The following is a 25,824-nucleotide window of genomic DNA, read 5'->3' on the forward strand; positions in this document are numbered from 1 at the left end:
TCTCTGATACCACTGTTCCTGGCAATCATCTCTCTCCAGAAAACATCGATATGAAAAGAACGCTTGAGTGAAAGAGAGAGAGAGAAAAAAAAAAGAGTTCTCAAAATGGAGGTGCGGTGGATAAAGCGCGTGCAGCAGCGTTGTTGAATAGAGCGTTCGTTCCTCTCGCCCATAGCTGTGCGCACGCCGTTGTTCGTTAGGCTTGAGTCTCGTAACCCTAACTGACGTTCCGTGTGTAGCGTGGAGATCTGACGAAGCATGGTTCACAGTTGAGGCTCCGTTATTCTAAATTCAACGTAATTTTTTTTAAAAAAACCCCAACAACGGAACAAGAAGGAACCCCATTCAAGCTCGTGTCTCTTTAAGTTCCTTCGACTGAAATAGAAGAAATATATTTTCGTTTACCACTTTAGGATGGACAAAGTTATCTGATTTTTCTGCAGTTTTAACGGAACATTTGTCAAGCTAATGTTATGGATGTAAAAATGAGTTTTAGGAAAGTGTCGTTTTTGGAAGAAACAGCCACAACAGCGATGATTAAAGTGTTCAAAAAATGGATTTTACACTGGAATTGTGAAGCTTGTAGCTTTAACAAAACAAGGGACATTGTAGAAATACAGCAAATTTAAGGTGAAGTTTTGGTGAATCCAAACGTTGACAAAAAAAAAAAAAATCACCAACAGCAGCAGAAGAGAGGCCTAACGCTGAAAAGAAAACATGAGGTAACACGTTTTATCATGAGAAAATAATGTTACAACAGTCTATGTTGAGCTACGAAGAGGGTCTTTTCCAATAATGTATTGCCTCCTAAACATAATATTTAAAATTATTGACAGAAAGAGAAAAAAGTGTTTCGTTTGTTACCTTTTTTAAATATAAACTGAAAATGTGTGGTTTAGATTTGTACTTACAGGCTAATGAACCCGTGATTAGATTCTAAAACGTTTTTCTAAATCAGATTTAAATATGCCGACAGCAGAAAATTAAAAAAAACGTGAAAATATACAAGGCTGTTATTTGGAATATTAGAAAATACGATTGTAAAAACAGTGGTCTCTAAAGTTCAAGGCTTTCCGAAGTTTTCTCTTCAAAATATATTAAGTTAAGGTTTTAGTGAGAAGTAGAAAATTAACTTCATGCGGGAAGGACTTTTACGGCTTCCAATTAACAAAAAAACAAACAAAAAAAAACCAAACTGTAGACGTTAGATATTATATTTACATATAACATAACATCGTTCTAGCTAAGGCCCGACATGGCCAGGTGATTTAAGGAGTTCGACTCATAATCCGAGAGTCGCGGGTTCGCATCCATGTCACACCAAGCATGCTCGCCCATTCAGCCGTGGGGGTGTTATAATTTTACGTTCAATCCCACTATTCGTTGGTAAAAGAGTAGCCCAAGAGTTGGCGGTGGATGGTGATGACTAGCTGCCTTCCCTCTAATCTTACACTGCTAAATTAGGGACGGCTAGCACAGATAGCCCTCGAATAGCTTTGCGCGAATTTCAAAAACAAACAATCGTTCTAGCCTAACCGTGTCATTTGTTAGAAGTATTAGTATTAAAGACAGGAGAGGATAATTTTTATATACATTTAGCTGATCCAAATACTGATACTTGTTTTTAAATTTATCTTGAAACCTAAGTGCTTGATCAAAACAGACGACTTTGTTCAGTTATGAGAATTTGGTTGGTTGGTTTGATTTAGTGTTTTACGACGCAAAGCAGCTAGGCTATCTGCGCCAACAGTTATGAGAAAACTGTCATTAAAGGTTTCAAGTATAGTTCTAAACTTTCCAAAACTTCAGTGCAACAGTTTGGTTGTTGTTGTTTTAACAGCAAGGAAGACAGCCTTATTTCATACAAGTGGTGGCATAAAATAAAAGTGATTAATGGAGAAAACCCCATAAACATTTAAGTTTAATTACGTTAGGCCTAACGCTCTTCAGCGGCTGTCAAAGGGAAAAAAAACAACAAAAAAAAACCTTTCCGTGTAGAAAATTATGTTGAAAAGGAAGATAGGATATTTGAATCATATTTTTTGGATAGTTTTTAAAGACTTTCAAGACCATTATCGCATTATTCTAAGTCCTACACAGCGAGATGTGTAGTACTTTCCAAGTGAACATCTCAGTGTTATAACGTGTTTGTTGGTGGTTATCGCAGGACAAAATGCAGTATTGTTGCCTTGAACGTGTTATAAATTAATTCTCTGACGGCGTTTTGCAAGCAGAGAAAAAAGGACTTCGAAATAGTAGAAAATGTTCTTGTCCTAATTATTAAAAAAACAAAACCAGAAAGGGAGTGGTTGGTTTACTGAGAGCGAGGTATGGAGTTCTTACTGTGCTAATAGAAGGTAGGAACTTCATACCATGCTCGTGGTAATTCCTGACCTTCACAACAAGTACAGCTAAACCCAACACAGGGAATGACAGCCGAGCCTTAAGACTAATCAAGAATACGTGCAATCCAAATCGAGGTAAGTCCTATTGAATTAATTCAATAAAGCCGTGATAACAGTAACCAAAACAGATTGGATGAATCTTTGAGAGTTTGTAATTATGGATGATAAATTTTAATCGAAGTTTATTTTACAAATCCATGAGAAATCAATATATGTTTTAGCTTCAGTGTAGCATTGTTGTAAATTGCAACATATTCCTGTTAGCACTAAACTTTATTCCTTAAAAAATAAACGGAGAGAGAGAAAGAAACCTCAGGGCAACAAAGAATAGGCCTAGCATATTTTGATGTGAAACCTTCTCTCAATGTCTTCTGCAGTTCCTGATGAATTAATACTATTATAAACAATATAAATTGATGTTTCGTATTTTATATAAAAACTTGTATGTATGTAGTTTTAAAGAAAGTAATTTCTTAATTACGTCACTGAATATGTTGAATCCAAGTGTACTATGTGAAGCCATTCAATTATAAATATGTCGGTTTCCTTACCTCGGATTACATGATGTCTATTGTTACAGACATCATTTGAACTTTTCAAAAGACGAATCACTTCATCTCACCTCCCACTGTTTTTTAAAACACGCCTTTGGTTACTTTAATGGTAGCTGAGGTAAGTTTAAGCACTGCCGTTACCGTGACTAATTATTCTATGCCTAATAATTAATTATGTGTACTTTGAATGTTCCACATAAGTACAGCGCTAATGTATGAGAACAGGTAGGGAAAGTGAAGTGGTAATTGGTATATATTATGTTTTCACCACAGGCCCCCACTTCCTGTTAAAAATACAACTGCTCATATTGTAGTTAAACCGAAAACAGCGAACAGTTGATTGTCTTTTTAAGTTGTTTTTTTTTTTTAATGGTACATCAGCTCTTATTGGCCTATAGAACGACCTAACCTACTTCAAAGTGACATTATGGACGTTACCCAAGAAAGCGGTTACTATAGTGATAGTAAGAACATTCGATTCAAGTTTACGTACTTATTTTAACTATTGGCTTATTACAGACTTTACAATAATGAAGGTTATTTTTGGAACAGATACGACGTTTCGGTCACCGTTGCGGTCATTCTATAGTGCACAAGTCGAACCTGTTTTAAAAATTTTCGCCCTCACTCTAAAAGTTATAACTTGTAATTAGAATAATATACTTACCATAGTGATAATGCGTATGTTCAAACAAAGGGATAACCAACTGGCTACTCTGTGGTAATACTGTTTTCATAAATGAATACAATTTAAAATGTAATCTATACACTTATAGAAATAACCAAAAATTGAAGGTTACTTGGGTAGAAATTGTTTTTTAGTCAGTGTATACTTTTAAATGTTATTTGGTATATATTGTACTCTAGTTCAAACAATGAAGTATTAATTGTGAAAACGTTAGGCAGTCAATAATCTCGTCGGGTGTTAAAGACACTAAAAACTAACAAAATGGCGGATGTTATTCATAAATTTATAAGCCTAATACGAGCAACGGAGAACAACTGTTCTTTAGATATTTTTAAGACATGCGTTTAGCTATACTCTAGTGGCATTACAAAAGTCTGTGACTTTTATACATGAACAAACTGTATAAAGTGAAATTAAAGTACAAAGTATATATTTGTATGTATGTATGATATATTCAAAATTTATGTGCATGTAAATAAGGTAATATATATTTGATTTTAACGATTAGCATTTAAATAAGTTTGAGTAATTACATAGCATCGTAATTAACGTAAGCCTAACGTTAGTCCTAGTTACAAACTATGTTAGGTTAACTTGTAGAGAAAGTAATAATAACCGAAAAGACAGTAAAATATGAAAATATATGCGTTTACATAAACCTGATGTACAGCGTTTTGGGTTAGTGACCTCCTTAGGTTAAGTCAATAAGTTAGTTAAGTTTAATTTTATAAGTATATATGTAAACCATTTCCTTGTGTATCGGTTGCATTAAGGGTTGCATTATGCCCCCGGGTACCTTCACTTAAGGTTTTCAGCTATAATATATACAACATGCCTTGTTTACAGTACGGCTAAGTTATGTTTTATTTGATAATACGTTCTTTTTAACATTTTATTTTTCTCTACACTGTCCCAGTGTAAAACGGAAATCGTTTTTGGACAGAACAGAAATCAAAAGCTCGGTGTCTTTAACATGTAAACCACATATCTTCCTTTTTACACAGAAGACCTTGACTGCATTCAAACAAGCGAAATTTTCGTTCTTTTTGAAACAACTATTATCACCTCATAACACTTGTCTTTAATTTCTACAAGTAGATTTTAGGCTTAATATCAGACGTATTTGTTACTGGTTCGATGATAATTTTCATTGTATTTGTACTTTCTGTTGTTGTAATTTGATTTATATCTAATGGTGGGATTGATACGATGGCTGTATCTAGAAATATAAAGCCCCTTAATGGCTCAAAGCTAAGTCAGAAAGCTTAAAACGCTCAAAACCGGTTAGAGTTTGAAAGTTCTGGTGGGCATAGCAAAGATAGCCCATTAGATAGTTTTGTGTTTAAGAAAATCTCGAAATATGTAGTCCTATTTGAATTTTGGTTAACGGTAATACAATATATAACATAGCTCGAAAAATCAAGCCAAGTCCACAGACATTTCATATTTACAGTAAGAACACAAAATTAGTGGTTCTGAATCATTTCCGTTTTCTTCTGAGCTTTTACAAAGATAAAAATAAAAGAGTTTACATTGCTATTTCAAACAGTGGGTGTTACAGCGGTATTACGTGTTGGTATTCATACGTTTTATATTGAATTCATCTTATATTAGAATTCCGCTAGAAAAAAGAGTGCTGACTGACGAGTGAATTAAAACATTACCCTAGCTGTCACAATTTGACCTTAACTTTGGAGGATTCCTCACAACAGTTGTTTTCTGTATTTATGTTACTTTTCTAAATTATCTGTACAAGAATTCCATTTCTGTTCGCTTGTTATTACGTGGTCATTTTCAGGTCCAATAAGCAACTAAAGTATTACATAATAGGCTTAAAACAACAAATTGCACGTTAAATTAGAATATTTCAAATATCTTATCACATACGTTACTTTCGCGATCAAATGTTTTGAAGCATCACTAACTCTGTCCCACTTTATAGAATGCACAAAATACACCTAACTCTTTGCACACTTTCTAGGATACACAAAATACACCTAACTCTTTGCACACTTTCTAGGATACACAAAATACACCTAACTCTTTGCACACTTTCTAGGATACACAAAATACACCTAACTCTTTGCACACTTTCTAGGATACACAAAATACACCTAACTCTTTGCACACTTTCTAGGATACACAAAATACACCTAACTCTTTGCACACTTTCTAGAATACACATAATACACCTAACTTTTTGCACACTTTCTAGATTACACATAATACCTCTAACTTCGTTCCACGTTTTATAATACATAAATTACGCCTCTGCCCCATTTTCCAGGTCACAAAAAGCACATTTATCTCCGTTTCAATGTCCAAAATACGCCCACGACCGTCACACTTTTCAAAATGCATTCAATTTAATGAAACCTTCTAGGAGCACTTTTAAAACTACCTAAATCTGCCACCTTGTTAGAATGTATTTAGGCATTTCAAACGTTTCTTAAAACACTTAAATTTGTTCAGACATCTCAAGCATTTCTTAAAACGTATTTACCATTTCGGAATCCCTGGACATTTCAGAAATATTTGACTTTTTAAAATTAATGTAAATTCATCAACTGTCTAACAATGTCTTTTAAAATGATCACACATTTGAAAATTTATCTGGTTTTGTCAAATATTTCTCTGAATTTAACAAATTTGTCGCAATTTACTTGACGTCCCAGAACAGGCTCAAATCCATCACATTTCTCAGAATACACCTGAAATACATCCAAGTCTTCTGCATTCTTGTAATACTCTTAAATAAGTGTAAACGTTTTATAAACCAGATATAACCAGTATTTCATCTGGTAATTGTAACACATTTCTTGTATCACGAACTGTGTGAAGTTGATACCTTTAATTATTCATATTAAAGTTTAATATGATTACTTTGTTTATGAATTTCGCGCAAAACAACACGAGGGCTATCTGCGTCAGTAGTCCCTAATTTAGGAGTGTAAGATTAGAGGGAAGGCAGCTAGTCATCACCACCCACCGTCAACTCTTGGGCTACTCTTTTACCAACGAATAGTGGGATTGACCGTCACGTTATTACGTCCCTACGGCTGAAAGGGCGAGCATGTTTGGTACCACGGGGATTCGAACCTGCGACCCTTGGATTACGAGTCGCATGACTTAACCCACCTGGCCATGCCGGGCCCATAAACATTATGTAGTGGTAGGAAAATTGGCAACATATCTCGATTATTGCTGTTCTTTTAGTTTCCAGCGCAACACTACACATTGGACTAGTTTCGTTTTGTCTACTCGTGGCGAATCGAGCTCCGGATTTTAACGTTGCAAGTCCGCACAGCTATCGCTGATGCACCGGCAGGGGAGAGGATACAAAGTTCAGCACATTCGTTGAATTAGAAACGTTACCAGCGCGAAACGTTAGTAAGAGAACAGCATCAGGGCTTCATCGTATTACTGTTTCACATTCCAATGTCCAGATATGCTGCTAGAGCGAAACATTTATGAGAGAACAATAGCAGAGCTTCGCTTGTTTGTTTGCTTTATGAATTTCGCGCAATGCTACTCGAGGGCTATGTGCACTAGCCGTCTTTAATTTAACAGTGTAAGACTAGAGGGAATGCAGCTAGTCATCACCACCCATCGCCAACTGTTGGGCTACTCTTTTACCTCGCCTCTCGCTTGTACAGCGGTAAGTCTACGGTTTTACAACGCTAAAATCAGGGGTTCAATTCCCCATCGGTGGGATCAGCAGATAGCCCTGGCTTTGCTATAAAAAACCACCCACTCTTTTACCAACGAATAGTGGGATTGACCGTCACACAATAACGATCCCACGGCTGAAAGGGCGAGCATGTTTGGTGTGACGGGGATTCGAACCCGCGATCCTCGGATTACGAGTCGAACGCCTTAACCCACCTGACCATGCCGGGCCCTTTAGGGCTTAGTCCTATTACTGTTTCGTTAACTGTGGATAGCATAATATTGAGGTTCGGTTATCTTAACACTAAATCTGAGATCCTGTGGTGTCGGCAACGAATGTCATTAATGACAAAGGAGGGTCATTACAGTGTTAACGATAGGTAAGAAAAATGAAAGATGATTCAACCTCAACGAGTCTTTCTTACCTGAATGCTCCGTTTGAAGAAATTTGGCAAGAGCTTCACTGAAATCTCATGTTGTCTATAAACCATTTCCCTCCTTGTATAAGCACTCTGTGTTAAGTTTACACTCTGGATATATATCAGATTTTAATGAACTACAGTAATAATTCACTTCCAGTTAACCCTAATGAACTACAGTAATAATTCACTTCCAGTTAACCCTAATGAACTACAGTAATAATTCACTTCCAGTTAACCCTAATGAACTACAGCAATAATTCACTTCCAGTTAACCCTACTGAACTACAGCAATAATTCACTTCCAGTTAACCCTAATGAACTACAGCAATAATTCACTTCCAGTTAACCCTAATGAACTACAGCAATAATTCACTTCCAGTTAACCCTAATGAACTACAGCAATAATTCACTTCCAGTTAACCCTAATGAACTACAGCAATAATTCACTTCCAGTTAACCCTAATGAACTACAGCAATAATTCACTTCCAGTTAACCCTAATGAACTACAGCAATAATTCACTTCCAGTTAACCCTAATGAACTACAGCAATAATTCACTTCCAGTTAACCCTAATGAACTACAGCAATAATTCACTTCCAGTTAACCCTAATGAACTACAGCAATAATTCACTTCCAGTTAACCCTAATGAACTACAGCAATAATTCACTTCCAGTTAACCCTAATGAACTACAGCAATAATTCACTTCCAGTTAACCCTAATGAACTACAGCAATAATTCACTTCCAGTTAACCCTAATGAACTACAGCAATAATTCACTTCCAGTTAACCCTAATGAACTGCAGCAATAATTCACTTCCAGTTAACCCTAATGAACTGCAGCAATAATTCACTTCCAGTTAACCCTAATGAACTGCAGCAATAATTCACTTCCAGTTAACCCTAATGAACTGCAGCAATAATTCACTTCCAGTTAACCCTAATGAACTGCAGCAATAATTCACTTCCAGTTAACCCTAATGAACTGCAGCAATAATTCACTTCCAGTTAACCCTAATGAACTACAGCAATAATTCACTTCTAGTTAACTCTAATGAACTACAGCAATAATTCACTTCTAGTTAACCCTAATGAACTACAGCAATAATTCACTTCTAGTTAACTCTAATGAACTACAGCAATAATTCACTTCCAGTTAACCCTAATGAACTACAGCAATAATTCACTTCCAGTTAACCCTAATGAACTACAGCAATAATTCACTTCCAGTTAACTCTAATGAACTACAGCAATAATTCACTTCTAGTTAACCCAAAGAACCTACGAGAGGAATAGATTGTTTGTGTTGCTTGTTTTTATTACAACGTAAAACGTGTCGTAAAACTCAATATAAAACGTAATTGAAATAATTTGATTTATTACCAGATAAGCGAGTTGTTTAAATATTTAGACTGTCCCTAATATGAATTGGCGAAATACCTATTTATTTTTTGTTGCAAAATGTTTTCACACAATATTACTTCTGAAATCATACTTGTTTGTCTTTTAATTATGGCCCGGCATGGCCAGGTGGGTTAAGGCGTTCGACTCGTAATCTGAGGATCGCGGGTTCGAATCCCCGTCACACCAAACATGCTCGCCCCTTTTAGCCGTGGGGGCGTTATAATGTGACGGTCAACTCCAATATTCGTTGGTAAAAAGAGTAGTCCCCTTTTAGCCATGGGGGCGTTATAATGTGACGGTCAACTCCAATATTCGTTGGTAAAAGAGTAGTCCAACAGTTGGCGGTGGGTGATGATGACTAGGTGCTTTCCCTCTTGTCTTGCACTGCTAAATTAGGGACGGCTAGCGCAGATAGCCCTCATGTGGCTTTGCGCAAAATTCAAAACGAACCAAACCAAGTAATTCGGAGAAAGATCTCAAAAGATGCCCTGTGATAAAAAGCATTATGCTAAATATTACAGTATGTATAACGAACGTCTAAATGAATTAAAAACGTCAACTCTACAGTTTGTTTTACACTACAACAGTTTAGTGTTAAACCCGATGGTTTTGTGGTTAAAGTCAGTAGTTTTGTTGAAGTTTTAACGCTGTCTTTTTTTTTAAACTATCACAGAAGGAAAAAGCAAGTGATACGATTAACCTTTTGACCAAAAGTTGTTTGTTATCCATTATTTTCGAATTTCATTACATATCTGAATTTGTAGCTTTAAAACTACCAACCCATCGACTTAGCTATATACTGTCGTGGTATAAAACATAGTTGTACTATGTTAAACCGCCGTTGTTAACTATGAAACAGTTTTCCGTGTATGTTTCTCTAGTACTGTTCTAGAATATTAATAACATGAGTGCGGCGTTACAATAGCAGGGGTCAATATTTAGTACTGTGTTGTGTATATGTAATAATTTAGCAGTTAAAGACTAGAGGAAAGGCAGCTAGTCATCACCACCCACCGCCAACTCTTTTACCAACGAAATTATAACGTCCCCACGGCTGAAAGGACGAGCATGTTTGGTGTGAAGGGGATTCGAACCCGCGACCCTCGGATTACGAGTCGAGTGCCTCAACCCACCTAGCCACTTTTGGTTTGTAACTATAAACCTGTTAATAAGAGATGTTACCCAGTAACGCAGCGATAAGTTTTCGGACTTACAACATAAGTAACTGGGGTCCTACAACTGTGATGGGCACAACATAGGTAGATTTTGTAACTTTGTGCTTGACCACAAATAAACAAACGATACAAGCAGTTTCAAATGGTGAATGTATAGGGATTGCATCTGTTGTTATATATCATTAAATAAAGTTGACTAGTAAGTCATATCTTGAAGTATACACGATATTAAAGTTTAGTTAAATTTAGTTTTATCTCTTCTTAGTTCATGAGTAGTTTCAAATTTACATTTTAAATAAATCAAACGGTTACTGTTGTCCTATATACAAATGGATCTCAAGCTAACGGTAAAAAATTGTTGTTAATAAATGATTAAACACTGTCCTGTATTGTGAGGGAAGTGATGGTATAATACCCATATTGCTTCTCTACATAACTAGTTTTGGGTTGTAGATAGTGATTCATTTTGGTTGTTTTCAAGCAAATCTACACTGGGCTATCTGTTGGGTCCACCGCGGGGAATCAAACCTCAAATTTCAGCGCTGTAACTCCGCAACTTTACTGCTGTCTCATTGGAGGACGATAGATTTCGGATAATGTCAGGTTAGATTCACCTCTGATGGTTGGCGAAGACATTTCGAAACGATGAATGAATCTCAGGTTTTTTTTATTCATATCCATGTATGGTTATTTTACTTTGAATCTCGCGCAAAGCTACTCGAGGGCTATCTGCGCTAGCCGTCCCTAATTTAGCAATGTAAGACTAGAGGGAAGGCAGCTTGGCCTTATAAGTATGGTATTTAGTTTAACAATACACGCGGTGTTTTAAAAGCCACGACTGGCTAAAGATCTGTTCCCTCATATTTCTGGCAGTAGTATTTTTTATGGTGGTTAACGGCCAGGTCAGAGACTCTAGGGTTCAGGTGGAATAGTCCATAATTTTAAACCACTAACATTGAACATAACCTGCGATACATGGGCCTTTTTCAGCTTTGGACTTACAGTCACTCTTATAACTATACCCACAGCTAAAAGTGTTGAACATGTTCAGTGGCACTGCGACTAGAGCATTTGGCACGCATTTTGCCCCTACAGTGTTTCTAATTGGCGAGTTTCTTCCCCACTGGTTGTTCTCGGATATGCTGTGATAAGAAGGCAGTTGAGAGGTTTTTAACTCGAGTGATATCTCAGAGTTAGCCACTCGGAGGTTATAGGCCACTCTGACCTTTCAACACATTTTTCTGCATCTCTGCCCTAAATTGTGGACCCATCACTTTACTGGTTACATAGCCCTTGGAAGCTTACGAATCTCGTACAAAATAAATACAAAAAGCGTTGTCAATTTCAGTTAACCCGCAGGTTACGTCTATATATGTGACACATTAAATGAATAATTTCTGACCAGTTCTTTGACCCGAATACTTTTTGCTTTTGAATTTCGCGCAAAGGTACACGAGAGCTATCTGCGCTAGCCATTCTTAATTTAGCAGTGTAAGATTGGAGGGAAGGCAGTTAGTCATCGCCATCCACCGCCAATTCTGGGGTTACTTTTTACTAACTGACAGTGAGATTTGCCGTCACTATATTATGCTCCTGACACTCAAAGGACCAACATGTTTGGTGTTACAGGGATAGGAACCCACGACCATAAGATTACGAGTCAAGCGCCCTAAATCTACCAGACTATGCCGTGCTTACCCTGAATGCTGTAACACGCAAAAATATGTAACTGCTAGTGGACCCTCACCGGTATGAAACGGTATAAAAACGATCCGGGAATTTGAGAGTTACGCTGTTAAGTTATAAACTTTGTTTTAAACAGTAATAGCTAAAACGTGGGGTTTATAACGTAAAGTAACAATTCGAGACTACTTACGTAATCGGTCACATGATACAGTCTCATTGGGAAGTTAGTTGTCAGTACGTGTACCGAAGTGGTTGCGTGAGAACGAAAAAAAATCGTTTCTCGTGCTCGTGGCCTGACCGCCTCGGGAAAAGCAGGCGGAGGCCCCACTGGGGACGCTGGTTGTTGTCCGCCCGTACCAGACAAGCCTGTCCCTCGGGGATTCAGACGTTTCTTCAACGAAGGGTCGGTGGGGCTAACATATAAAATTTAAACACGGTATTAAAAAAAAAAAAATCAAATGTAGGCGCTGGGTTATCAAGGAATCTTGGATTAGCTCGTGCGTTTAAAAACTTTATATAAATATTTCTCATTTTGTTTTAAAATTAGTTCGAACAAATACTATTCACCTATAGGGCAAAAATAGTAGAATTGTTGGAATTTGTTTTCTTTTTCAGTGTATTAACTAATTAATTAATTAATTAATGTATTAACTAACCTTATAGGTAACAAGGGTAAATACAGAAATTTGAAAATGAGGCTTCGCTGACGGTTGTTCGTTTGTCTGTTTGTTTTGCATTTTGCGTAAAATTACACGAGGGGATAGCCATTCATAATTTAGCAGTGTAAGATTAGTGGGAAGGCAGCTAGTCATCACCACCCACCGCCAACTCTTGGGCTACTCTTTTACCAACGATTAGTGGGATTGGCCGTAACTTTATAATGGCCCCACGACTGCGAGGGCGAACATGTTTGGTGTGACGGGGATTCGAACTCGCGACCCTTAGATTGCCTTTTCAGCCGTGGGGGTGTTATAATGTGACGGTCAATCCCACTGTTCGTTGGTAAAAGAGTAGCCCAAGAGTTGGTGGTCGGTGTTGATGACTAGCTCTCTTTCCTCTAGTCTTACACTGCTAAATTAGGGACGGGTAGCGCAGATAGCCTTCGTGTAGCTTTGCGAGAACTTCAAAACAACTCAAATAAAATCACTAAACAGCGACAATGTTTGACGACACCTGAATTTGTTTTTGCACCTTTTAGACGTGTTTTGTTCACATACTGATGCAATTTAGAAGGGGGTGAATGCACCTTACCCCCTGCTTATTTACACAAAGTGTGCTTTCTAACTGACCCGTTGACTCGTCTCAACGTTATACTCTTTCAGGTTTTTCTACTTTCTACAACATGCTGTTTTACTTCGTTTTAAAATACACACGTAAACACGTTTATCATTCTTGGGAGAGTTTCGAGCATTTCTTCCATAGGTTCTTCTTTCTGTATTTAATCCCTGTAACTGACCACGGATAGTATTAATAATCCCTGTAACTGACCACGGACAGTATTAATAATCCCTGTAACTGACCACGGACAGTATTAATAATCCCTGTAACTGACCACGGACAGTATTAATAATCCCTGTAACTGACCACGGACAGTATTAATAATCCCTGTAACTGACCACGGACAGTATTAAAAACATGTACATTGTGCTTTCACGTGCGTTTCAATTATTGATGATTGACCACAAGGATGACCTTCTAATTCTTGGTACAGGGACACTTGCTACATCTTTGGCCTTTTGGTACATGATGGTCTTCAGCTAAATATTTATCATTTGGTAGGTCGTGACGTCTCAACATTATTTTCTGATTAAAAAAAAAAATATACACACGTAGGTTATTTTTTAAACTGTAATTTGTTAAAAAAATTATAATATTTTATTCAAATGACTTCACTGTTTACAATGAAACAATAGAATTATTTGAATAGCACAAAGTTATAACAAAATAGTAAACTAATGAGTATTAGAAATTACTTGTGCTTGTATAGTAAACCTTACCATTCCACTGACGAGGGCTTTTCAATGTCGTTTTGGTAATCTTTATAGAAGTCATGTTTGAGGTTTCAGTGCTCGTTCGAGGGATATAGCTCCGTGTCAATAGAGGCTTTACTAAATGACATGTTGGTATTTCTTGTGGTACCCTTCTTTCATGATATTGTACTCCGTGTGGAGACTTTGTTTCATGATTGTTTCTTAACTAGTGTTGAGATATTGTTCCATATTCTGGTACTCTGTTTCGGGACCTTGTTTCATGATGTAGTAAGTATCCCTTGTGGGGACTTTGTTTTATGTTTTGGTATTCCGTGTTTGGACCTTGTTTCGTGATGCAGTAAGTATCCCTTGTGGGGACTTTGTTTTATGTTTTGGTACTCCGTGTGTGGACCTTGTTTCGTGATGTAGTAAGTATTCCTTGTGGGGACTTTGTTTTATGTTTTGGTACTCCGTGTGTGGACCTTGTTTCGTGATGTAGTAAGTATTCCTTGTGGGGGCTTTGTTTTATGTTTTGGTACTCCGTGTGTGGACCTTGTTTCGTGATGTAGTAAGTTTTCCTTGTGGGGGCTTTGTTTTATGTTTTGGTACTCCGTGTGTGGACCTTGTTTCGTGATGTAGTAAGTATTCCTTCTGGGGGCTTTGTTTTATGTTTTGGTCCTCCGTGTGTGGACCTTGTTTCGTGATGTAGTAAGTATTCCTTGTGGGGGCTTTGTTTTATGTTTTGGTTCTCCGTGTGTGGACCTTGTTTCGTGATGTAGTAAGTATTCCTTGTGGGGGCTTTGTTTTATGTTTTGGTACTCCGTGTGTGGACCTTGTTTCGTGATGTAGTAAGTATTCCTTGTGGGGGCTTTGTTTTATGTTTTGGTCCTCCGTGTGTGGACCTTGTTTCGTGATGTAGTAAGTATTCCTTGTGGGGGCTTTGTTTTATGTTTTGGTACTCCGTGTGTGGACCTTGTTTCGTGATGTAGTAAGTATTCTTTGTGGGGGCTTTGTTTTATGTTTCATGATGAACCATGCTAGGGATTTGTCAGAGTAGTTATGAATCTTCTTTGTAAGCTGGTATTTTGTAGTCTCCAAAGTTGGGAAACCTCATGAGATGTTACCTAGGTTTCATTCGCTCAAATGACGAAACAAATCACTACAAACAATAGAATATGAGCGACATATCAAATTAACTATACTAATTTCTGGCTTGATATTTGGATTTTCTGCACTCTGTGGGCGACTTTCTTCAATCATAAGTTAATAAGCGATTTCTTTCTTTCTGTCAATGTAATATTATGAACATTAATTTCCATCAAACAAATCATGATACCCTCCCTATACGTCTTCCATCTAATTACTACCTGAAGTTTTGGTAATTATTGAACAGTGAACCACTCCTGTCCTAAGCCTAATGAAACCTGCAAGATAGGTTAATCTTAACTTTGTTTCGTTCAACCTTCGGTTTCTCTAGTTTTCAAGTACGTGTACCAGTTTTACTTTTGAAGATTTTATTTATTATTATATAACTGTTTATGTGTTTTCCGTCAACTGAAACCCGAATCACGTTTTGTTATTTTTAGTGAGAAATCAATTAAGACTTGTAAGCAGTAGATAACAATTTGTATTGAATCGAATTAGCTTCTTATCTCGTTCTCTAGAAATGTAATATTATTAACTGTTTTTCTTCATTGATACCTCGGGCCTAATCCATGACGTATATTAGTTTAAGTACGTGTACTAACTACTCCGTGATATATTCCGGTTTAGGTACGTGTACCAATGTTTTTTCCCGTTATGTCCTAACACAGATGAATTTACCTTAGCTACTCATCCTAGGGTTGTAAATTGTGTATATTTAATGATAAGTCGTGATTTGTTGTACAGATGACGTGTTGAAGTCATGTGACTACCACACATTAGTACTTTTCCAGAGATTTAGGGTTCATCCGACATTCGTTGCATTATTTCTGTATCTTTATCTCGCTGATTTCATGAAGATAAACTAGAAAACAAACAAACAATGTTGCCATTTGTATCACTTTCCCCCACCCACACCACTATTCTAGAAAAATCAAGATGTTGAGAAAGCCCCAAGGTTTATCTTGAATAAGATTCGAATTTTTCTCTTTTTACCTATAAAGTTTGCGCTGCGTTAGTACATTAAGAAAACTAGCCCTAAAAAAAACTCTACCGTGAAATAACAACTGGTTTGGATGGATTTGAAACTATGTAGCAAAACCTGAAACGTTATAAGAACAGTTACCAAAACAAACAGTAGTCTCTAGCGAATGGAATAAAACTACACTGAAAATTTGCCAGATTGTTTTGTTTCTTCTAACTTCATTAAATTAAAATCTTAAATATGAACGAGTTAAGTTTTCTTTCGGATTTACCCTAATGTTAACGAATCTTAAAAATATATAATGTTTTTTTTACAAAAGCACTTGGTAACAAACTGTCACACAGTACGGTTCAAGAGAATGCCCTATTTGTTTCCAAAATGACCTTGTAACCTCCTGACCTTTATCGATTCTTTCAGTTTTATTTGTATAAAGTTCATATTTTTCACTGTTGTTCAATTCACTGTTGTTTAAGATGGCGTCATCTTATTTAGGCTAGAACGGTGTAATTAGGTTTGCGTCATGTTAAAACATGATATTTCTGTTATTGTACCTCAACTAGTGTTGAGATATAAATGTTTTTATTGGTGTTGAGTTATTGTCCGTTATGTTTTCTTAACTAGTATTGAAATGTTAGGTTATTATACGTCATATTTGTGTTTATTAACAAGTGTTGCAATGATGTCGTTTGATGGCTTATATTGTTGGTTAGTAACTAATGTTGAGATTTTAGAGTTGATTTCATTGTTTCTGTAAACTAGTGTTGAGAGAAATTGACCTGTTACGTGTTATTGTTATCTTTTAGCTGAGATGTGTTGGGCAGTTTATCTTTCTGTAGATATTAAAACCCGAATTATTTGTCAACTGCTAATCAGGTTTCAGTTTTGTTTTCGAGAATCATGTTATGTCAAATACGTAACATTTTGTAACGTACAATCCGTGAACTAAAAGCTTCTCGAATAATGAAAATGTGTTAACACAGCTAGAGAAGCCGCATTACTGTTGTAATCAAATAAGAATAGAAACAATGTATTTTTTGTTTTATTTATGAACAAGTACAGAGTTAGTTGAGAAATTCATTTCTGTGAACCCTCTAGTGGCCGAAGAACCATCGATAGGCGTGATTACATGTAGAAATTAATAGTAGTAAAGATGTCGGTTTTTAGTGTTGCTGAACGTGATTGGAGAGTTGTTTTTACTGAAACTGATCTCTAAGAACGAAAACCACATCACCATGCGATTATTTTGTGTGTTAAAATGTATACAAATAACACTCTTGAAATACGGTGTTTTCATCAGTTTTTTTTTTAACAAAGTTTATAACATTGGGGATTACACTCAAATACCGCTGTGTCCAAAGCGTTTAATTTAAATGTATTCAGAAATCTGAAACTTCCAACCTGTAGATCAGCGTTACTTAGCAGTTATATACAGTGTCACGTGATTTTAAGTAATTTTATATTTCGCTAACCCAGTTTAAAGAAAAGTTCTGGATTTAATTAACAGTAATAAGTAAAAACATCAATTGATACTAGCCATACTATGAACAACTGAAAAGTGCATTTTCAACTTGTATTAGCTCTCATCGACTTAGGGCCAATGTTGAAAACGTTAATACGTTAATAAACGTCGTGGAAATCAGGCCAGTAACAATAAACGACAGTGAATCAAACCAATGGTGAAGTATCAGTGGGATAACTGTATAACTCTTGAAATTGCAAAAGGTACGTGTTTTGTTTATCAGCGTGTCATGTTTAACAACAACATGAGTGTATCGGCAATAAAGTATTTGTTTGTTGTTTTTCTTTTACCTGGTTGTATTCGGTATTAGCATGTCTGTCTGTGATCCTAACTAGCTCTTTGTGAGACCGCCATCAAGAATCGACACCTGGTGACCATGCGTCTTCAGAGCATGATTTTTACGCTGTCTTTTAATATTCTTACAATTTATTGTGTGATTTTTCAAACTGATGTGATAGTAACTGCTAACAAATTTTGTGAAAACAAGAAAAACGTGTTATTTTTTTATTTATATGATAATAAGAGAGAAACTATAGCAAAAATATCTGAGTAACTTATAGTAACAATAGAGGAGAAACTATAGCAAAAATATCTGAGTAACTTATAGTAACAATAGAGGAGAAACTATAGCAAAAATATCTAAGTAACTTATAGTAACAATAGAGGAGAAACTATAGCAAAAATATCTGAGTAACTTATAGTAACAATAGAAGAGAAACTATAGCAACAATATCTGAGTAACTTATAGCAATAATAAGATAGAAACTATAGCAACAATATCTGAGTAACTTATAGCAATAATAAGATAGAAACTATAGCAACAATATCTGAGTAACTTATAGCAATAATAAGATAGAAACTATAGCAACAATATCTGAGTAACTTATAGCAATAATAAGATAGAAACTATAGCAACAATATCTGAGTAACTTATAGCAATAATAAGATAGAAACTATAGCAACAATATCTGAGTAACTTATAGCAATAATAAGATAGAAACTATAGCAACAATATCTGAGTAACTTATAGCAATAATAAGATAGAAACTATAGCAACAATATCTGAGTAACTTATAGCAATAATAAGATAGAAACTATAGCAACAATATCTGAGTAACTTATAGTAACAGTAAGATAGAAACTATAGCAACAATATCTGAGTAACTTATAGTAACAGTAAGATAGAAACTATAGCAACAATATCTGAGTAACTTATAGTAACAGTAAGAGAGAAACTATAGCAACAATATCTGAGTAACTTATAGTAACAGTAAGATAGAAACTATAGCAACAATATCTGAGCAATAATAAGATAGAAACTATAGCAACAATATCTGAGCAATAATAAGATAGAAACTATAGCAACAATATCTGAGCAATAATAAGATAGAAACTATAGCAACAATATCTGAGTAATAATAAGATAGAAACTATAGCAACAATATCTGAGTAATAATAAGATAGAAACTATAGCAACAATATCCGAGTAACTGTAGCAACAGTAATAGATTCTGCCTTTGTGATGTTGAGTGTTTTTCTTTTAAATATTTATTTAAATATGTTAAAATATTCAATGTTACTCTTGTACAGAACGGTAACTAATATATCTTCTATAATACAGGTATGATTATATATGTTTTTGTATTACCGAATGCACTTTAACTGCCTCAAATTATCTGTAAGAATGTTTGATAAATGTTACCATGAAAGGTCTCGAAGACGCTTTAAAAGGAAATCAGTGAACTCAGAAGTGTATAATAAAAATTTAATGTTCGGTAGCCCAAATACGGCGAATATGATCTGATATATGTCTGTATGCCTCATTATTTCGCATGAGAAGGTAGATAGAGAGGTTGGCTCGGTGTTTGTGGTTTCTCCACATACCGCTAGAACGTCACTTTACACGTTCTGTTGGGACTGGTAAACAGCGCTCGTTTACGGCAGTCTCTTATCGAAACAACCCGGAGGTGTGTTCCGTCACGGCTTCGTTTGACAACTACGTCCAATCCGGTAATAACGGCTTAGACCGATATTTAAGAACTCGTAAAAAAAATATATATATATATAATACACACACACACATACATACGTTAACAGATAATTCGACTGTAACCGTCAGTGGATTGGATCGAAAATGTTTTGATTTTTTCGAAGTGAATTAACCCTAATTATTAAGTCTTGAAAGTATAAACCTGTCATTCGTTTCAAGGTTAATTTAAACCAGGCTTTCCAAAAACTCCTGTATCATACTGGAGAAAACTTAAAAGGGCAGCTGGTGTTTTTTTGTTGTTTTTTTTCACTAAGTGACACGTGTTGCTGTTAGTAACAGATATTAACTGTTCAGTTTCTTTTGGTCGAATCCCTTGTTGAGGTAACAGAGACTTGTCACAGGACTATAATTTTCAAAGTGATCTCTTCCACTTTCCTTTTTTCACCTTCTGTTTCTTTACAAACTATTGAAAGATGTTTTATCTCTCTTTTGTATTATTTATATCGTATAAAAGTTAAATATCATACATATATATTTATTTATATAAATTATAATAAAATGTTTGATATAGATTTTTAGTCTAATTGTTTCTTTTCAAACCCGAAAATTGTCTGGGTTTCATGGCTCAGAAGTCATTGTTTTGGAACTTCTACGAGAAGTTGCACGATGGGAGAAGTTATGTGTTCGTGTTGTGAAAACTTTTAAATATTCTTGAAGAGTGACTTGGAAGTAATGGAACCGATAACATATGAAGATTTGCTCTTATTAAAGAAAGTGTTATAATAAAGCTATATTTATATTACATATAAACTTCAATTTTCGTCTCTTCTAGAATTTCATTCGTACAATGACTCCTGGGAGGGGTACACAGTCTGGTACAAGGTTTACTGTCTCTTCTTTTCTCACAGGCTGTTGGTCTTTAAGAAAAATAATTTTTAAACTTATTTCGTGGGTTTGAAGATAATTTAACAGGAAGGATAAATGAACCGTCTGTGGATATTGTTGGCGAAATTTGGAACTCAGCACGATAACCTTCAGGTAAAAAAAACTATGCCTGATTAAGGTTTGGGAAAATGCATTGTTTGTATTTTCTTTCCTCAAATAAAGAAATTACTGTCAACTTTAAAAACGACTCGCTGATCTTCGAACATTCTGTATATGACTGAACAGAATTTTTACCACGTTATTCAACTTTCTCTAGAAGCTACTCTTAAAGGTTTAACTTTTACACTGTTGACTGTTTCATAATACAGTAAACTGTGTCTTCGTTGTTGGCTGTATTGTCCACAAGTGCTTTTTTTGCGCTTTTTTTAAAACATATGATTCTGTTTGTTCATTCATGTACTAGAAATTTGGCATTAATCTACTGTAAAATGTAACAATTTATCACTGTGAGACTCGTTGCTAGAGATTTTTTAGTAGTCCTGGTGTAAATCGGAAATATATGTCCATTTAAGTAAAAGACACCAGTAATGATGTCACAGTTAAAAATGGTGTCCAATATAAACTGTAAAACGTGGTCAAGTAAGGATACTGTTTTTATCCTGCCCTCTTCCGACAAAAAAAAATATATTTTTTAAACTTGCAATGTTACTGGTGTCTTTTATTTTTCATTTTACACTATCATTGAGACCATTTTTTCACGCATTGCAATTATAATGTTTTTTTTTTTTTTAATTTTCAGCTATTAATAGAGCATTTTTCACACATTTTATTATTATTAGTGGTAACTTTTGTTACTGGCCGAGATATTGGCCTGGCATGGCCACATGGTTAGGGCGTTCGACTCGTAATACGATGGTCGCGGGTTCGCATCCCCATCGCACCAAACATGCTCGCCTTTTCAGCCGTAGGTCCGTTATAATGTTACAGTCAGTTTCATTATTCGTTGATTAAAGAGTAGCCCAAGAGTTTGCGGGGGGTGGTGATGACTAGCTGCCTTCACTCTAGTCTTACACTGCTAAATTAGGGGCGGCTAGCACAGATAGCCCTCGTGTAGCTTTGCGTGAAATTCGAACCAAACCAGATATATGCTGTGAACCTTTTTAATACCTGTCTGGCTAAGTTTACAGATATTTGGAAGCCAGCGTCATAAAATGAATTGAAAAAATTCAGAACAACATGAAGTTAACGCGTGGATAGGTTGATTATTTAAAATCAGAGATTGGCACAAACACTAAACCTTCTAGACGATTTTTTTTTTGTAGTGTAGGGAACGCTTTGCACAACGTGTAGGTTATTTATATATACCGGAACGATTTTTTTTTTTGTAGTGTAGGGAACGCTTTGCACAACGTGTAGGTTATTTATATATACCGGAACTTAATTTTCAGTATAGATAAGAGAAGGGTCAGGCATGGCCAGGTGGGTTAAGGCGTTCGAATCGTAATCTTAGGGTCGCGGATTCGAATATCCATCTCACCAAAACATGCTCGCCCTTTCAGCCGTGGGGGCCTTATAACGTTACGGTCAGTCTCACTATTCGTTTATTAAAGAGTAGCCCAAGTGTTGACGGTGGGTGGCGATGACTAGCTGCCTTCCCTCTACTCTTACACTGCTAAATTAGGGACGGCTAGCGCAGATAGCCCTCGTGTAGCTTTGTGCAAAATTAAAAAAAAAAAAAAAAAATAATAGACTGATCTTCCTGGTAAGGGATGCAACGTTGTGATTTAATTTCGCCCTGGGAATCTTTTGTTTCAGTAGTTCCAGTGCAAATACATTACCCACTCCTCAAAATGAGCTTCGCTTATTTTCGTACTTTCAGTCCAGTTCTTAATGTGTTATAATTTTTAGCGTACATTCATTTCCAAAACAAAAGTCAACGGATCTTTGTTCCCTGTTTCATAGAAAACTTGCGCACTGAGATTTTCCATGTGCAAGCTAACACATCGAATATGCTTCTTTTATAAACAATAAGTCCCCATAAAAGCGCTTAAACGAATTAGACAAATTCAACTTCCTACACAAGTATCTAGTCTCACCACACATTATTTTGTGCAGTGGCGCAATTTTGTTTTGTGTATGGGGGACGCTTTCTGCTGCTGAGATAACGAGATAACACATGAAGGTATTCTTCAAAATGTACGCAGGGGACGCGTTCCCCGTAAAATCACGCCTGTGCTTTTTATGTTTTTTTGCAATAGTATTTCATGTTTAATTCTTTGAAGGATTTGACGTGACATCTCAAATGTGGCGGGAAAAAAAAGAAAAATTATCTCTGTTTAAATATTTGTTTGTTTTGTAATTAAGCGCAAAGCTACACAGTGTGCTCTGCCCATCACGGGTATCGAAACCAGGTGTTTAGCGATGGGAGTCCACAGACATGCTGCTGTATCACTAGGGGGCGTATTTAAATGAATAACATTCTACGTTCGTGGTAATAAAGAAATAAAAACAGTTCTTTCAGTGTTTATAAGATTCTTTGTTTTATCCTTAGAAACGTGTAGGGGGACATGTCCCTCATGAAAATTAGGCCTATTGTTTAATGTATATTTTCATTAACGCTTCTTTTGTGATATCCGAATTTCTGGGTTTGTACTTGGAATAATTCACGAAGCTACACATTGGTCTATCTGAGCTCTGTCCGCCACGGTTATCTAGACCCGCTTTCTAGCGGTGTGAGTCCGCAGACATGCCGATGTGCCAATGGACGCTATATCCGAATTACGTTAGAAAAATAACTTGCGTTATATTTTACACACCCGTATGAGGACTGATAAAGTTGAAGTGGGTTGTATTACGAAAAGTCCTTATATCTGGTGTTGTACAGATTAGTTACTTTAATTTAGAATTTTAGAAGTCTCTTCTAGAAAACGTTTGTGAAATTCCTTTTGTTTGTTTTTTTTGGAATTTCGCACAAAGCTACTCGAGGGCTATCTGTGCTAGCCGTCCCTAATTTAGCAATGTAAGACTAGAGGGAAGGCAGCTAGTCATCACCACCCACCGCCAACTCTTGGGCTACTCTTTTACCAACGAATAGTGGGATTGATCGTCACATTATAACGCCCCCACGGCTGGGAGGGCGAGCATGCTTGGTACGACTCAGGCGCGAACCCGCGACCCTCAGATTACGAAGCGCACGCCTTAACGCGCTAGGCCATGCCAGGCCATTGTGAAACTGCAAGTCACTTAGAAATTGAAATTAAAGTAGCGCCTACAAATTTATTGGCCAAAGATTCCTTTTCAATTTGTTGGTAAAGAAATCAGTGCCTTTTAAGATGTTTGACAGACAAACCAGGGTGAGCGTTAACCATGACTAAAGCAGTTGAAGTTAGCATCATTGAATGAAATTCAACGAGTTTTCTGTGAGGTAAAGAGGTTTGTTTCATTAAAAATAAAGGGTGGATGGGTTTGAAGCCTATACATACAATGCAGGAAAAATCACAGTGTTAAAAACACATTCATAAAACTTGTTAACAGTACAACATCAGGTCTGGATATTGTTTAAAATATTGTGAAACCACGGACTTCCCTTTGTGCGTAGTATCTACTTACTACATGCACTCCCCAATATGTTGAGATGGGTAGAAACGACGTTTAGGTCGCAGTCTTGTGAACAGTAGCGAATAATGGACGGCTGGTTATATAATAGTATATGTATGTAATATCGTAAACAATATCCAGTCCTACTTGTTACGAAATGTTTAATATTGTAAACAATATTCAGTTCTAATGTTGTGCAGTCAACACAAGTTTTATTAATGTCTTTATTAACTACTTGTTACGAAATGTTTAATATTGTAAACAATATTCAGTTCTAATGTTGTGCAGTCAACACAAGTTTTATTAATGTCTTTATTAACTACTTGTTACGAAATGTTTAATATTGTAAACAATATTTAGTTCTAACGTTGTGCAGTCAACACAAGTTTTATTAATGTTTTATTAACTACTTGTTACGAAATTTTTAATATTGTAAATAATATTCAGTTCTAACGTTGTGCAGTCAACACAAGTTTTATTAATGTTTTATTAACTACTTGTTACGAAATGTTTAATATTGTAAACAATATTCAGTTCTAATGTTGTGCAGTCAACACAAGTTTTATTAATGTTTTATTAACTACTTGTTACGAAATATTTAATATTGTAAACAATATTCAGTTCTAACGTTGTGCAGTCAACACAAGTTTTAATAATGTTTTTATTAATTACCTGTTAATAGATATTTAATATTTCAAAGTATTGCCAGGCCATTTTTGCTGAATTAAAATAGAAGCTATTCATGTTTATATTTCTCACTTGTTATGACATGTCATTAAATAACTTTATATAATCACCCAAAATTGAATGTATATTTGTTTTACAAATTTTCTGGAACGTCTAAGTAGTTTCAGTTTGTATTAAAGTCTTATAATCAACTTATTTGTTTTAATAAGACTCGTATTACAAGAATAACAATAGCTTTGTTTCAAACTTTCAACTGAGGGCTGGCGATAAGGAAAACTTCAATTGTGATATTTAATACACGTCAGTTAGTAAGTCCAAGTGCAGATATTGTGTTTCGTGTTACATTACTAAGCCTAGTTGTCTTATAAAATGTGGATTCTGCGTTATCTCAAAATTACTAAGCTTAAAGTTTCCAATAAAGGTCATGATTTCGTGTTATTTCTCTTTATCAACTTCCTAATGAAACCGCCAATTTTAATTAACGTTAAATAATTGGACTTAATTTTTGAAAATAAAAGTATAGATTTTGTGTTATTTCACATTATTAGGCTTAGTGTTAGGGTTTTCATAATATTTCTAGCAATTTTTTGTTAACAAAGCTGAGACCACTGTTTTTCGGTTTTTTTATACTGACTGTCCCTCGGTGTTCTTAACAGAGCAGGAGTTAAAATTATTATCAGAGTTTTATGTTATCTGTAGCTAGGTACCCTTAATGAAACACCACTTTAAGACAACTGTTATAGTGTTTATGTTATCTGTAGCTAGGTACTCTTAATGAAACACCACTTTAAGACTACTGTTATAGTGTTTATGTTATCTGTAGCTAGGTACTCTTAATGAAACACCACTTTAAGACTACTGTTATAGTGTTTATGTTATCAGTGTTTAGGTACTCTTAATGAAACACCACTTTAAGACTACTGTTATAGTGTTTATGTTATCTGTAGCTAGGTACTCTTAATGAAACACCACTTTAAGACTACTGTTATAGTGTTTATGTTATCTGTAGCTTGGTACTCTTAATGAAACACCACTTTAAGACTAC

The 25,824-nt window shown here is 35.7% G+C and overlaps 1 long non-coding RNA gene across 1 annotated transcript in view; it reads left to right on the forward strand.

Annotated features, from left to right (window-relative positions):
• Positions 1 to 2,465: 2,465 nt before the first annotated feature.
• Positions 2,466 to 25,824, forward strand: part of LOC143256391 (uncharacterized) — a 53,050-nt gene continuing 29,691 nt past the window's right edge. Inside the window, exon 1 of the long non-coding RNA XR_013031335.1 lies at positions 2,466 to 2,480. This is a non-coding gene — a long non-coding RNA (uncharacterized LOC143256391). The remainder of the gene's footprint in view (positions 2,481 to 25,824) is intronic.

This window comes from Tachypleus tridentatus, chromosome 7, assembly GCF_004210375.1.
Source record: "Tachypleus tridentatus isolate NWPU-2018 chromosome 7, ASM421037v1, whole genome shotgun sequence".
Classification (NCBI taxonomy): domain Eukaryota; kingdom Metazoa; phylum Arthropoda; class Merostomata; order Xiphosura; family Limulidae; genus Tachypleus; species Tachypleus tridentatus.